This window comes from Chiroxiphia lanceolata, chromosome 14 (genome assembly GCF_009829145.1).
Source record: "Chiroxiphia lanceolata isolate bChiLan1 chromosome 14, bChiLan1.pri, whole genome shotgun sequence".
NCBI lineage: Eukaryota > Metazoa > Chordata > Aves > Passeriformes > Pipridae > Chiroxiphia > Chiroxiphia lanceolata.
In genome coordinates, this window is record NC_045650.1 from 5,844,031 (window position 1) to 5,856,631 (window position 12,601).

The following is a 12,601-nucleotide window of genomic DNA, read 5'->3' on the forward strand; positions in this document are numbered from 1 at the left end:
CAAGTAGAACATTCCCAGAATAATTGAACATTTTTTTCCCTTTTGAACATTTGTCAACAAGCAGGATTATTGCACAAAATAAGTTTCCTTGACAGAATGATTTCAGCTTTTGAGAAAATGTATTCTGTCAACAAGACAGAGTAAGGACTTGACAAAATAATATGTCTGAACCACTGAAGTGTTTTGAGTTTTCTTCTCAAGCATAACAATGAGTTTGTGTGTGTGCACACAAAGTCAAAAGTAACTCTTTTGACATTTTATGCATGTTTTCTCCTCAAGTGTCAAAGTCAAAGACAAGGTCTGACAACCTCTGTAATACCTTCATTTAATGAGCTATGGCCAGAAACGAATAGCATTTACAGAGACTGACCTCAGGACCCTTAGAGAAAGTCCCTCCCAAGCCAAACAATTAGCTAAGGATTAAGCAGCAAAACCAAAGAACAGCAAACACTACAGCATATAAATAAATAAATAAATCAAAACCAAGTAGAAATATCCAAACATTGCCCAGAAAGTGTCTTCAGGTTGAGAAAGTTAGAGTCAAGCCCTTGCCCTAAGATCTATCCAAAGGTAGTGGCACTCCTGCCTTATCCCCATCTCCGTGCTCTGTATCAGAAGCCCTGCTCCTGCAGAACACTTGGGGAGCTTTCACATCAGTTATTAAATTGCTACTAAAGATGAATCTCATTTTATGAACATATTTACTGGAATAGTTATGAGGAAAGAGGGAGAAAGAGGAAGAACCCAAGCACAGGATTTCTAGTCTCTCTGTTCTTCACTGAATTCAGCCTCTCAGTAAGGGAATTCTGGCAATAAAAACATCCAGCACAAACTTCTAAATCAAAACTGAGATTTAAATACATCATTGTTGTCCTCACTATCAGATCAATAGTGTGTGCTGATAATTTATAGATACCAATATAAAAGTGCACTGATAGAGTCAGCACTGGAGAGAAGCTAATAAAGAGGTGGGGAAAAAGGAAGACCATTATTTACAGCGTGCTTTGCCTGCACTGGAATGCAGTCAATATCAACATTTTTCACTGGGATTTGTGCTGCTGGATATACTGTATTTTCTCATGAATTGCAGTGAGGGAAGGAAAAGAATAAATAAATAAAATCAAAAAGCAGACATTACCTCTGTCAGTTGTACACAGAATGTCCTCTGTTTTCCTTCTGTCTTTATAAACAGCTTTCCAGGAAATTATCTTTCATGAATTAATTACCTAAAATAATTTTGATACTTACGGGGGAACTTCATGTTTATGTGTGGTGCTACAATGACCACAATTTCTCTCTAGATTATCAGTTTTTGTCAAAGGTTATTGATTTCTCCACATTGCCTTTGTTTTGATGTTAAATATATATTTCCTATTGGCCACATGTAAATCTGGCTTTACATTTTGTTTAAGGTCTGACCATTTTTTGGCAAGTTCTGTACTTACAAATGAAACAGTCAAAAGCAAAATGAAATATAACTCTCCAAAGATATTCTGGCTGTGGTACAAGGGCCATTTATGGAGTCCTTGGTGTATTTTTCATGTCTTTTGTTCTGCTGAAATAACTGGATCAAAAAATAAAATGATGACAGGACTATGTGGCATCAAAATCCAGGTGCAGTGTGTTTTACCACTGGGGGACGAAGTCTTGATATTAATTTCTACTTTCAGTAATCTTATCAAAGCCTTTTGCTGGGTAATGCAAGTGCTGGGACACCATTTTCAAAGTCAGGCACTGGGCATAAGTGATTTGACTTTAACGGTTGACTACAATGAAATTATAAATCTCTCTTTTTGGAGTAAATCCATGATAGACTTAAGAATTCCCCAAAACAACTAGTATTAAAAAGATGTTGACAGAAGTAAAAGAAGGCCTGACAATATCATAATGCTGGGAAATCGATGTAAGAGGTGTCAAGCTCTGCTTTTACAATTCCGTGTAAGATCCACTGGAGTAAATTCAATATGTGCAATTTGAATGCTTGGCTCATCGAAGCACCAGTGACTGTGCAGGAACTACTCTGGTGGAGTAACCAAATTATGAATGTATTCTATATCCAAAATCAATTTGCTTTTTCTTGTCTTCCCTCTTTCCTACAGGGTGACAAGTAAGTGCTGTGTGTGTGCACACGTATGGGTTTGGTGTTATTGATGAGGATCTCTCTTCAGGGGGTTCTTCTTTTTCCCTACTTTTTGGTTTGTTGGTTTTTGGGGTTTTTTTGTCTGTTGGGGAAATTGGACCAAGAGCAATGCTAAACCCAGAATTTTTCACAGCAGCTCAGAGAGGTAAAAAGCCATGGTCATCATATCACACATATAAAATGTAAATGACTGTCTGGAATTATTTCTTCTGTACTGAACTTTCTTGTAAAAAAATATTGTAGTTAGGGTTTCTTTGACGACAAAGCATTCAATAACAACTTGAATTTTTGTTTGAAAGGTTAATAAACCTTCATGTCTCATGTTTCTGTGTTCCTATATGGCATACTGAAAATTCTGCTCATACAGCTGGAAGAACATAAGTCAAACATCTCTAACACCCACATTTCAACATAAATTGAATGTGAGCAGAGAAAAGTTACATTGTCGGTACGAAATGACCAAAATGGTCAAAATGCAAGAAAAACACAAGCAAATAATATAGGCACAGAAAAGGGGGGATAAACTTCAACAGTTCACCAAGCTATTTTTTAGACACTCAAAAGCCTTGTGGAACTAAGCAGAAGAAAAAGACTGGGGAGTGTGGAGGTGGTGTGAAGGCCCTGACAAAGTAGAAACGAGAAACAACTGGTCTTTGCAGAAGACAACAGTTTTGATCCAATTTCTGCTCTATAGTTTGAAAGAGATTCTTCAGGTTTTACTCTTAAAAACTAATTCAATTCAGCTTTTCAGTGTGAGATAAAATATTACTCCCAGTTAAACTGGAGATGCTTCAAAACTAGTGTGCAAATGTATGTGTGTGTATATATATATAAATATGTACACACTCACCAACCTACATATAAATTAAGTGTTTATATGGGATATACATTTGATTGTGTAGGTACATATATACATATATATATATAAATATGTATACAGCCCCTTAAAGCAAACATATATTTGTACATGCAAACAAGTGTTTGTACCCCTGCCCATGGCAAGGGGATTGGAACTTATTGGTCTTTCAGTTCCCTACAAACCCAAACCATTCTATGATTCATCTGATCTTTGAAAGAACATGTACAGATAGATAAATGTGGATCCAGAAAGGCTCTTTTGATCACTTTATAATTCTTCCGGAAGTTTAGTATTCAGCATCCACTTACTTAAAGGAAAAAGACCTAATGAATTGCAAGTTCACTAAGAGTATGTTATATGCTATTCTTGCATACAGAACGTGACATCTTAACAAAAATAACAAGAAATTTAAGGATGTTTATAACTTTTATGTAAATATTTTGAAGCACATTAAAATTTTAAAGAAACAAAGGCTGCAATGGAGCCTTAGACTTCTCTGCCTTTTTGTATTTGTTTGCTTGTTTGTAAAACTCCCTTGAGTTCTCATAAGTGGCACTTTGGCAGCCTATGTTCTTAAAGCCCCCAGGTTCCTAGAATTTACGATCAAAAGATCTTTTAAAGACAGCAGGTGTTAAAAGCCTTTAATATAAAAGATAATGGAGACGTTAAAAAAAAAAGCACACCAAAAAGCCAGCTGCTTTTCACCATTTCCAGCTCGGTGTCTCCTGAGTCCCGTGAGCAGGTTAATCTTTGACACAGCCTCGAGCTACTTCTAGTGTAAGAATTTAAGCAAAGAGGGATGCACAACCTGCCTCACACCAGCCTGGGATGTGGAGCAGTTTGAACTGCAGTAAGACAAGGGAAACTTTAGGGTTTCTATTAAAAATAAATAAGGGCTTCTCAACACTTTTCTACTTAAGAAGGAACAACAGAGGATACAGACACAACAGTGAATATTAATCTTCCAGTTTAGCTTTGTACTAAGAGAAAGCCACAGAGCAAAGGGAAATCACAAGAGCCAGTGCTATCAAGTAAGTTTATACTGGCACAGGGGTGGTTTCTTGTAATTGCAGATCAAAGGATGCAGCTCCCTGGATCAGACCCTGGGGGCGTGTGATCCTCCCGAGGAGACTGATACCACCACAGAATACACATCTGACCAATTGTGCTTTCACACAGGAGCCCTTTGAAAAGTCCATCCTGACTGATTCAACGCTTTTGGCTATACATTCCACAGTTTCAGTATGGAGTGTGGCACTTCTGAGCCTCCTGCTATTCGTTTTTAATTTGTTTTCTTTTGTTGTCAAAGCACTTTCGCTTTGTTTGCAAACAACAGGAAAAAAATTCTGCCCTGGCACAGCAGCCATTGAAAAAAAGGAACCCCAAAACAAAAGACAAAACCGAAACACAGAAGAAAACGGATCAAAACCTCACTCTGAATATTATCAATTAAATTAAAAACCAACCAAGCAAAAGACAGAATAATTGGAAATCAAATGCCACAAAACCAAAATAGTTTAACAGTTACCTATGAAAGTCCTACACACCTCAGATGGACTGAAATTTTTTAGATAAATTTTCTCTTCATACCATCACCCTGCATGGTAGGTGAAACCATGTATTAAAAAATAAATAAGACATTTTTTCCCAATATATACAACAATTCCCATGCTAACAGCACTTTTTACTTTAGTCTGACATTTTGCAGTATCTGTTACGTCTCTGTGCTGCACAGAGACATAACACCTCACGAGGATGAGTAAATCCAAAGGAGTACTTTTTATTACCTGTAAAGAATAAAATAACAGACAGAGCAGCAAACAATAAAAATGCTCTCTAATAAAGGAGTGTTTCTCTGAGGTGCTACCAACATACATCTGAAAGTAGAGGAAAACAGGACATTCATTCGAAGAAGGAAACCAGGTACCTGTCTTGGTTTATATAAAATCTCTATGTAACCAAAATCTCTACATATAGTAGACATAGACCCTGTTCTTTTATTTCAAGGAGAGGAACACTTGCATGCAAAGATCCTCTCCACAGTATCAACATGACATCAAAAGATATCTCTCACTATGTTGGTAATACCTCTGCCCCTAAAAGTGATCTTTTTGTTCTCCAGAAGTTGGAAAAACACCTGAGCTATGAAGAAAGTAGTAAAACCCTCTGAACAGACTCCATAAAAAAATTATCATTTTAGAAAGTCTACAGAATATGAAGAATATATATTTTACTTCAGTCTTTCTTTTTGACAGTTTTCCTGAGCTGGCCATCTGCATTAGCTCTGTCAGCCTGCCAGCTGACAAGTTCCATTTGTTGAGCAGATAATTGTAGCTGTTTTATTTTCCCAGTAACACACTATCACAAAACACGAGAGCATTCAGCTTACTTTAGATATGTTCTTCAATATACAGAGGGCAGTGAATAATAGTGAAAACTGTTTTGGCTGACAAGCAAAGCATGAATGTGTCACATCAAATAGTTTGTCTTGCTCAGTGTTCCTTCAGAACAGATAGCATTTAGCTTTCATATTTTACAAGAAAGGCTTGCGAAGACAGCTGCAAATAGGTTGCATTTCAGGTAAAACTTATTAAAAAGTTTTCCTCAGTTTTTTAAAACTTTATTTCATAAGTCTCTAAAAATATGATAGAATGCATAAGTGTCATAAGCCACAACTTTCAGATAAAGAAAAGGGATTTGAAAAGTCAAGGGATTATATATTACATCACAAGCAGGTTACAGTTTTCTGGTCATAATTATTATACTTTTACAAAACCAGCTGTATTTTAAATGAGCTATTTCAATATCAATAGCCCAGGAAATTAGTTTTAATTAAATTGTGTTTAAGTTGTGGAGTCATAGAACAGTTTGTGTTGGAAGGGGCCTCAAAGGTCACCCAGTTCCAGCCCCTCTACCATGGGCAGAGACACCTTCCACTAGCCCAGGTTGCTCCAAGCCTCGTCCAACCTGGCCTTGGACACTTCCAGGCATGGGGTAGTCACAGCTTATGTGGTTTTCCAAAATATTTGACTGATTTGCCATGTAACCTACAAGGAGGGTGACTCTGGCACATTCACAACCTAGATTTCATTCAGATAAGAACCCAGCTGGTGAGTTTTCAGTCACCAGTTTTCAGAACTGACGTCTAAAAGCTCACCTGAAGCAGTGGAGGACAAGCCCGAGGTGACTCAGTGCAAGTGCAGCCACAACCAGACCTGAGCTTTGGTGCCCAAGAACTCCTCACAACACAGCACCTCTCTTGTCCTGAGTGACCACCAAGAGGAACCCCAAAGTCACAAACTAAATGAACTCAATTAACATGCTGTGGATGTTTCTGGATATTTTACAGATATTTCACAGGGGTGAACTGAGGTCTAGAAGTCTTTTGAGTGCTGTGCCACAGTCTCTAATCCAGGCTTGCTACTGACATTTCCCTTGCCCTTTCTGAGGCATTGAAGAGCCTTTGCTTGTGTCTTACTATTATTTGTACAAGCCCTGATAAACCATTTTAGGAAGCTGAATTATCCCCTAAAATGGTATCTTTTTCCATAGGGTTAGTTTTTAAATAATCTTTTCCTGAGCCCTCTTACCACATGATGGCATAAACATCAGTGCAGCACCAGGCAGCAGCACAGGGTTGGCAGCAGATGGGAGAACTGGACCCTGAAAACTAGATTTAGATCAGTCTGTACTTCCCTTTATAACAAAAATCTGATAAAATGATTTCACTTCAGACTGTGAAGCAAAAACTAAGTCTTAAATATTTTGAAACATTGTAGAAGAATTTAGGTTGAAGCAGAAAACTCTATTTACAAAGCACATAAAAAAAAAGTCAATCTATTTGCTTCTGGTATTACTTGATAGAAATATGCCAGTTTCAGGGGAGGAAGGGTGCAGATTCTATTATTTCAAGGTCATTCAACTGTGCAATCACAATTTCGTTCATCAGAATGGGAATACAATCAATACTACACATGAAAAAGTTACACTACTCCACAGAATGGATTTAAAGACAATCCTCACTTTGGGCAGCTCATTCTGATGGTCACTTCTACTGCTGGACAAAGCAATTCTTCCTCCTGCAGTTTTGGTTACATGTGCTGTTTAATCAACATGGGCAGGGATACCAAGGGGGGATATTCTAGATATTTAAATACTAGAATCAAAAAAAAGAGTCTTTAAGGAATGGGTCTGCAAATGTGCAGGGGTATTAGAAATTACAATAGCTTGTCACTTGAAATTTGGAAATCAATCACAATTCCATACTCATGGCAATGCAAGTCCTGACCAAAATGCTGTATCTCACAATTTCTTAAAGCGAGGGAAAGAGGATCTGAGCTGTGGACACTTAACATGCAGTGAGAAGTGAGAGGAACTGAAAGAATCACAATAAACTGTTGTAAGTAAGTGGTTTAGCACAAGGAGACAAAACAATACCCAGTTTTGGATAAACTACATCTCACAAACATGAGCTACTAAGTCTACTACAGCAGTAAAGATGTTGCCTGAAGCAGCATCTGCAGAGAGAGGACTTGATTTACCAGTGTAAACCTGCTTTACACCACTTCTATTCCAGTCCAATTTGTAGAATCAATATATATGACTCACTGCTGTCTGACTTCCAGTTTGCACCAAGATAATTTTATTTGCTAAAATGATGTGACAATGCCATTAAAGAAGAAATGGGATTCATTATGTATAAGCATTTAGGCTTATGACTTCCCCCTGCCTAAAATCAATGGAAAAATTCATCCACATCCTTCTGTCAAATACTGTTCCACTCAAACTCAGAATTCAATTTAAAAAATACCTTTTAAGTCTGTATTTTCTTATATTTTTCTTTGTTAATCAATCATTTACACCCCAGTGTTATGCCTTTATTATCCCATTATTCCCTCTCCACTGATTAGCAAAGAAAAGTTTCACTTTAGCAGCAAAGAATAATTGTTGACATTTAGTGTGCAAAACTTTTAATTTCTAGTTTTGATTTCATTTTTATTAAAATCAAACCTATCATGAGTTTAGCACAGCAAATTCCACATATTACCAGTTCATCAGTTTAATCCTGAAGTGATTAAAATGCAGGTACATGCAGCAGTAGACACACACTTGTCATCTGCTCTTTGGACAGGTCATAAGCCTTCTATAAAAGTGTGAATAGAGCTACATTCACTAATAAAACTTGCAAAAAATCTTGTTGAGTAAACAGTGCTTTAATATTAAGACCCACAACAACAGAAACCTTCTTTTCACACCTTTTTTTTTCCTTTTTAACCACTTGTTATAACTTTTCTTTCTGTCTCTCAAGGCAGAAATAAAACAATCACATGAATTATTATGACACTTGGAGTGAGAACCAAAAGGAATAAAAAGGTTCTCTTAAGGGCAACAAATACAGGGTTAAGACCACTTTGAGTAAATTTTATAAAAGTGTCTTCAGGGCAAAAAAAAATCTAAATTCTTCAAAGTAACAGGTGAAACAGGTGAAGGGACAATGTATTAGGGAAAAACCCCAAGCATTTATTCAGTCTTTCAAGATTTTTTTTTGACTGCATGAGTTCCCTCCTCTAGTCTGCTGCTTTTTGGCTGTGAACCTGGGGATCATTGCATATCTAAACAAGAGGGTTCTCTTCTCCTTACTGAGACTTTTAGTCAGATCATTAATATCCTTTATATTTAATCCATTTTTTCATATGTAAACAGAATAAATTGGGAGGAAAATGGAGTGAGAGTCTGCAGTATGAACGAAATTTTTAAGAACTCTGAATTTAGCAGAGTAAATGGTATATCTAGAGTCAACGCCTTGAAAAAGGACCACTGTGAGGCAGAAATGGAAAAGAAACAGAGATGATGAAAACCTACAGGGAACTGACAGATATCTGGAACTTCTGTGGAACAAAAATTGTTTCCCTGAGGAAGGGAAACATGCAAAACTACTAAAATTTTAATCTTATTTTTAATATTTAAAATCAAGTTGTCTCAGTTACTTCTAATGAGAAGAGGCCTAATATAACACAAGCACAATATTAGCTTAAGACAACAAATTTGCCAATAAATGCTTGGTTCATTACTGGTCTATATTTATTCTCTTTACATACAAGAAGTCAAGCATGAAGATGACCTTTCCAAGTAACCAAGATGGTACACTTTAATTGCAAAGACAGATACAAAACTACAGCTACAGTTTTGTAAATTACTGTGTGTAATTTAACTGATAAAGAGTAGCATTTACAGTTTTAAAAAACTACAGCGATATAGGCAATAAAATGTACTTACACAAATAGAACTACAACAGTACTGCAGCAAAATGAACTTACAAACTAGAAGACCATAACACTGGAGAGGGACTCTGCCCAACTTGACCAATGGTAGAGACACAAAAAGACTTTTCATGCCCCTCTTCCACCGTTGTGTAACAGGTCACTGTTTCTCCAAGCACCAGGATACCCAAGAGAAATGAGCTTAAAAGGAACTGTGATCACACTTTTAGCTTTACCCACTTTCTGAGACCAGAGGAAAGTCTACAGAGTTATTTTTCAAGCTATTTCTCTGAACACTGCCGTGCCAGATGCTCCCAGTCTTTTCAAACAGAGGGTAAGGAAAGCAGAGATGTCTGAACAGAGATGGGCACCACTTTGTGCAGCTTCACCCATTCCAGCAAGCACAAGAAACTCAACTCTCATTCAACATACAGGGCTGTACTAGAAGTGCAGGACTTTTAAAACCGATTTATTAAGGGCATTTAAGAATATTCAAGAAAGATGTGGGCCTGTTAGAGCAGGTACAGAGGAGGCCACAACGATGATGGGAAGGCTGGAGAACCTTTCCTACGAAGACAGGCTGACAGAACTGGGGTTGCTCAACATAGGGAAGAGAAGACTCCAAGGAGAATTTAGAGCACCTTCCAGTACCTAAAAGGGTCTTATAAAAAGGAAGGACTTTTTATATGGACAGTTAGTGACAGGACTAGGAGTAATCTTTTTTAACTTGAACGAGGGTAGGTTTAGGTTAGATGTCAGAAAGAAATTCTTTACTCAGAGGGCGATGAAGCACTGTGACAAGTTACCCAGAGAAGGTTGGGAAGTGGCTGCCCCATCCCTGGAAGCGTTCAAGGGTAGGTAGGATGGGATCCCAAGACACCTCATCTAGTGAGTGGCACCCCTGCCCACAACAGGAGGGTTGGAACTAGATGATCTTTAAGGTCCCTGCCAACCCAGTAATTACTATTCAGAAGTAGCTTTTGTAAAGTTAAAATTTCAATAAAAGTTCACTTTCTTCTTTGCCTGTCAGCTAAGAAATATATTAAAAATTTCTTTGCTTTTATTTGGTGCTTGAACGGTTGAAAATATAAATATTTGTTTTAGAGATGATGCATATTAATAGTTATTTAACTTAAACCAACAAACACTGGAATTGCAGCCTTCCAGTACCTGAAGGCAGCCTACCAGAGAGATGGAGAGAGACTATTTACAAGGACATGGAGTGACAGGACAAGGGAGAATGGTTTCACACTGAGAGTAGATTTAGATTAGATATTAGGGAGAAATTATTTACTGTGAGGGTCATAAGGCCCTGGCACAGGTTGCCCAGAGAAGCTGTGGCTGCCCCATCCCTGTAAGTGTCCAAAACCACGTTTCATGGGGCTTGGAGTGACCTGGGCTAGTGGAAGGTGTCCCTGCCCATGGCAGGGGGGTGGAATGAGATGAGCTTTCAGGTCCTTTCCAACCATTTTATGAGTCTATTACTCATAGATCATCTTTGATTTAAAGAAATTCTATAAATAATCATCAGGACAGAGGATGAGGGCCATGTATTTTCCTAGTATTTTGACTCAAACTGTAAGAGAAAAATATTGTGCTGCATTTTAAAGGCACTTCAGAGGACAGTCACACTTACTTTAGACGTGTATATTAAAATCCCAATATACCTGGAAAAAGTTTTTTACAATCCCAATGTCAAACAAAAACCTCAAGGAAAAGACCAGAATTCCCTCTTTTCACAGTATGAATTGTGAATGGAGTCTGTGATTTAAGGCTGTCATGCTTGCATGAGGCCTTCACAGGTTAATATGAAATCCACGGTGCTTGGAGTATTCATACCTCTTACAAATAACAGTTCCACAGTAACGCTATAAATTGAGGTTTGCCTTTTTAATATTCTTTAAACCTCCACCCAGAGTGTAATTGCTGTCTTACAGAGTTTTCTGCCATGTTTCTGTTTTGCACACTCTCACACATTTTCAGGAGTGCAGTCAGCAGGTATAAACAGGGTCAGTTTGTGTTCGTGGACCTGTCACACATTTCAATAGAAAGCTGACAAAAGATTTGCCTTCAGGTCTCTCTTAGGTGCTTGAACACATGGCAAGGTCTAGTATTTTAAGCTCCCTGCAAGATTTTGCTTACTATGTGAATTAATTTAGTATGTTGGACACATGAAATACATAAGTAAATCATCACCTGTGTGAAGAGGAAGTCATAGCACAGTCAATGCTGCACTTCTGAGAATCTGCCTAATTAATTCTAATTTACTTTGCAAATTATATAGCTGTCTAATTAATTCTAATTTACTCTGCAAATGCTACTAAGAGCCAATTTGCACTAGTTTTGTGCCTTCTGTCTTTGGTGGCTAAACATGGACATTGCCACCCCTCATTTTCCTGTAGGTGTTCCAGACAAGAAAAAAAATACTTCCAGTGACATTGTGGAGATACGAAGTAAAGCATTTCATACACATTGATTTTGTTGACACTTAAATATATTCCTTTTTTAAAAGTCATATTCCTTTTCTACCTTTTGAGGTCATTTTCCCCAATGCTTCCTTAGAAATTTATGAGAAATAATTTCAGCTCATGATTTCAAAACAGAAACGAGAAAAGGTTTCTATCAAATTTATGGATTGAAAACATTTTAATGATTTTTGAAATTAAACATTTTTCTTACGATTTATGGAATTCAAATATGTTATTTTCCTGTACCAATTTCTAATTTTTTGTATAAATTATAATTTCTTTTAGAAAAACAAAACAAAATTGATTTTGTCTAGCTCTGCTTTGGAAATCAAACGTCTTGGTGCACTGCTGTCAGTAATAAATAGTTACTGGCTTAGTCTAAACATATGGTGAATTCAGTACAACAGAAAAAGCAGAATTGTAAAAACAAGTGATTATTCTGACAACAGAGAAGAAGTGCTACTCTTTTGATTTTTTTCAATCCATTTCTTCCTATTTAAGTAAAACCTTCATGGCAGCTGCCTTGAAATTCATAGGAATTCCAAAAAATTCAGAACTCAGAATAGGAAATAAATCTTTTATTTCCTCTCTTCATTTATGCAATGCAAGGTGGCCTCAGAAATGGAAAAAGCAATGGCACTGATCCAAACTGGGGTTTTTTTTGAGGAAAAGAATAAGACCCTCAAGGAACTTGATGGCATTCCTCACGTTTGCCACTGAAATATCGCTGTGAACTATCACATTTTCATTTTTGTGGTTTGTTTAAGGTGAACAATGGGACATGAGCTGTGTCACACACTGGCAAGACTGAGTAAAGGAAGGATTCTTTTCTGTTTTATTAAGGTATATAAATATAACTCGAGCACAGTCTTGC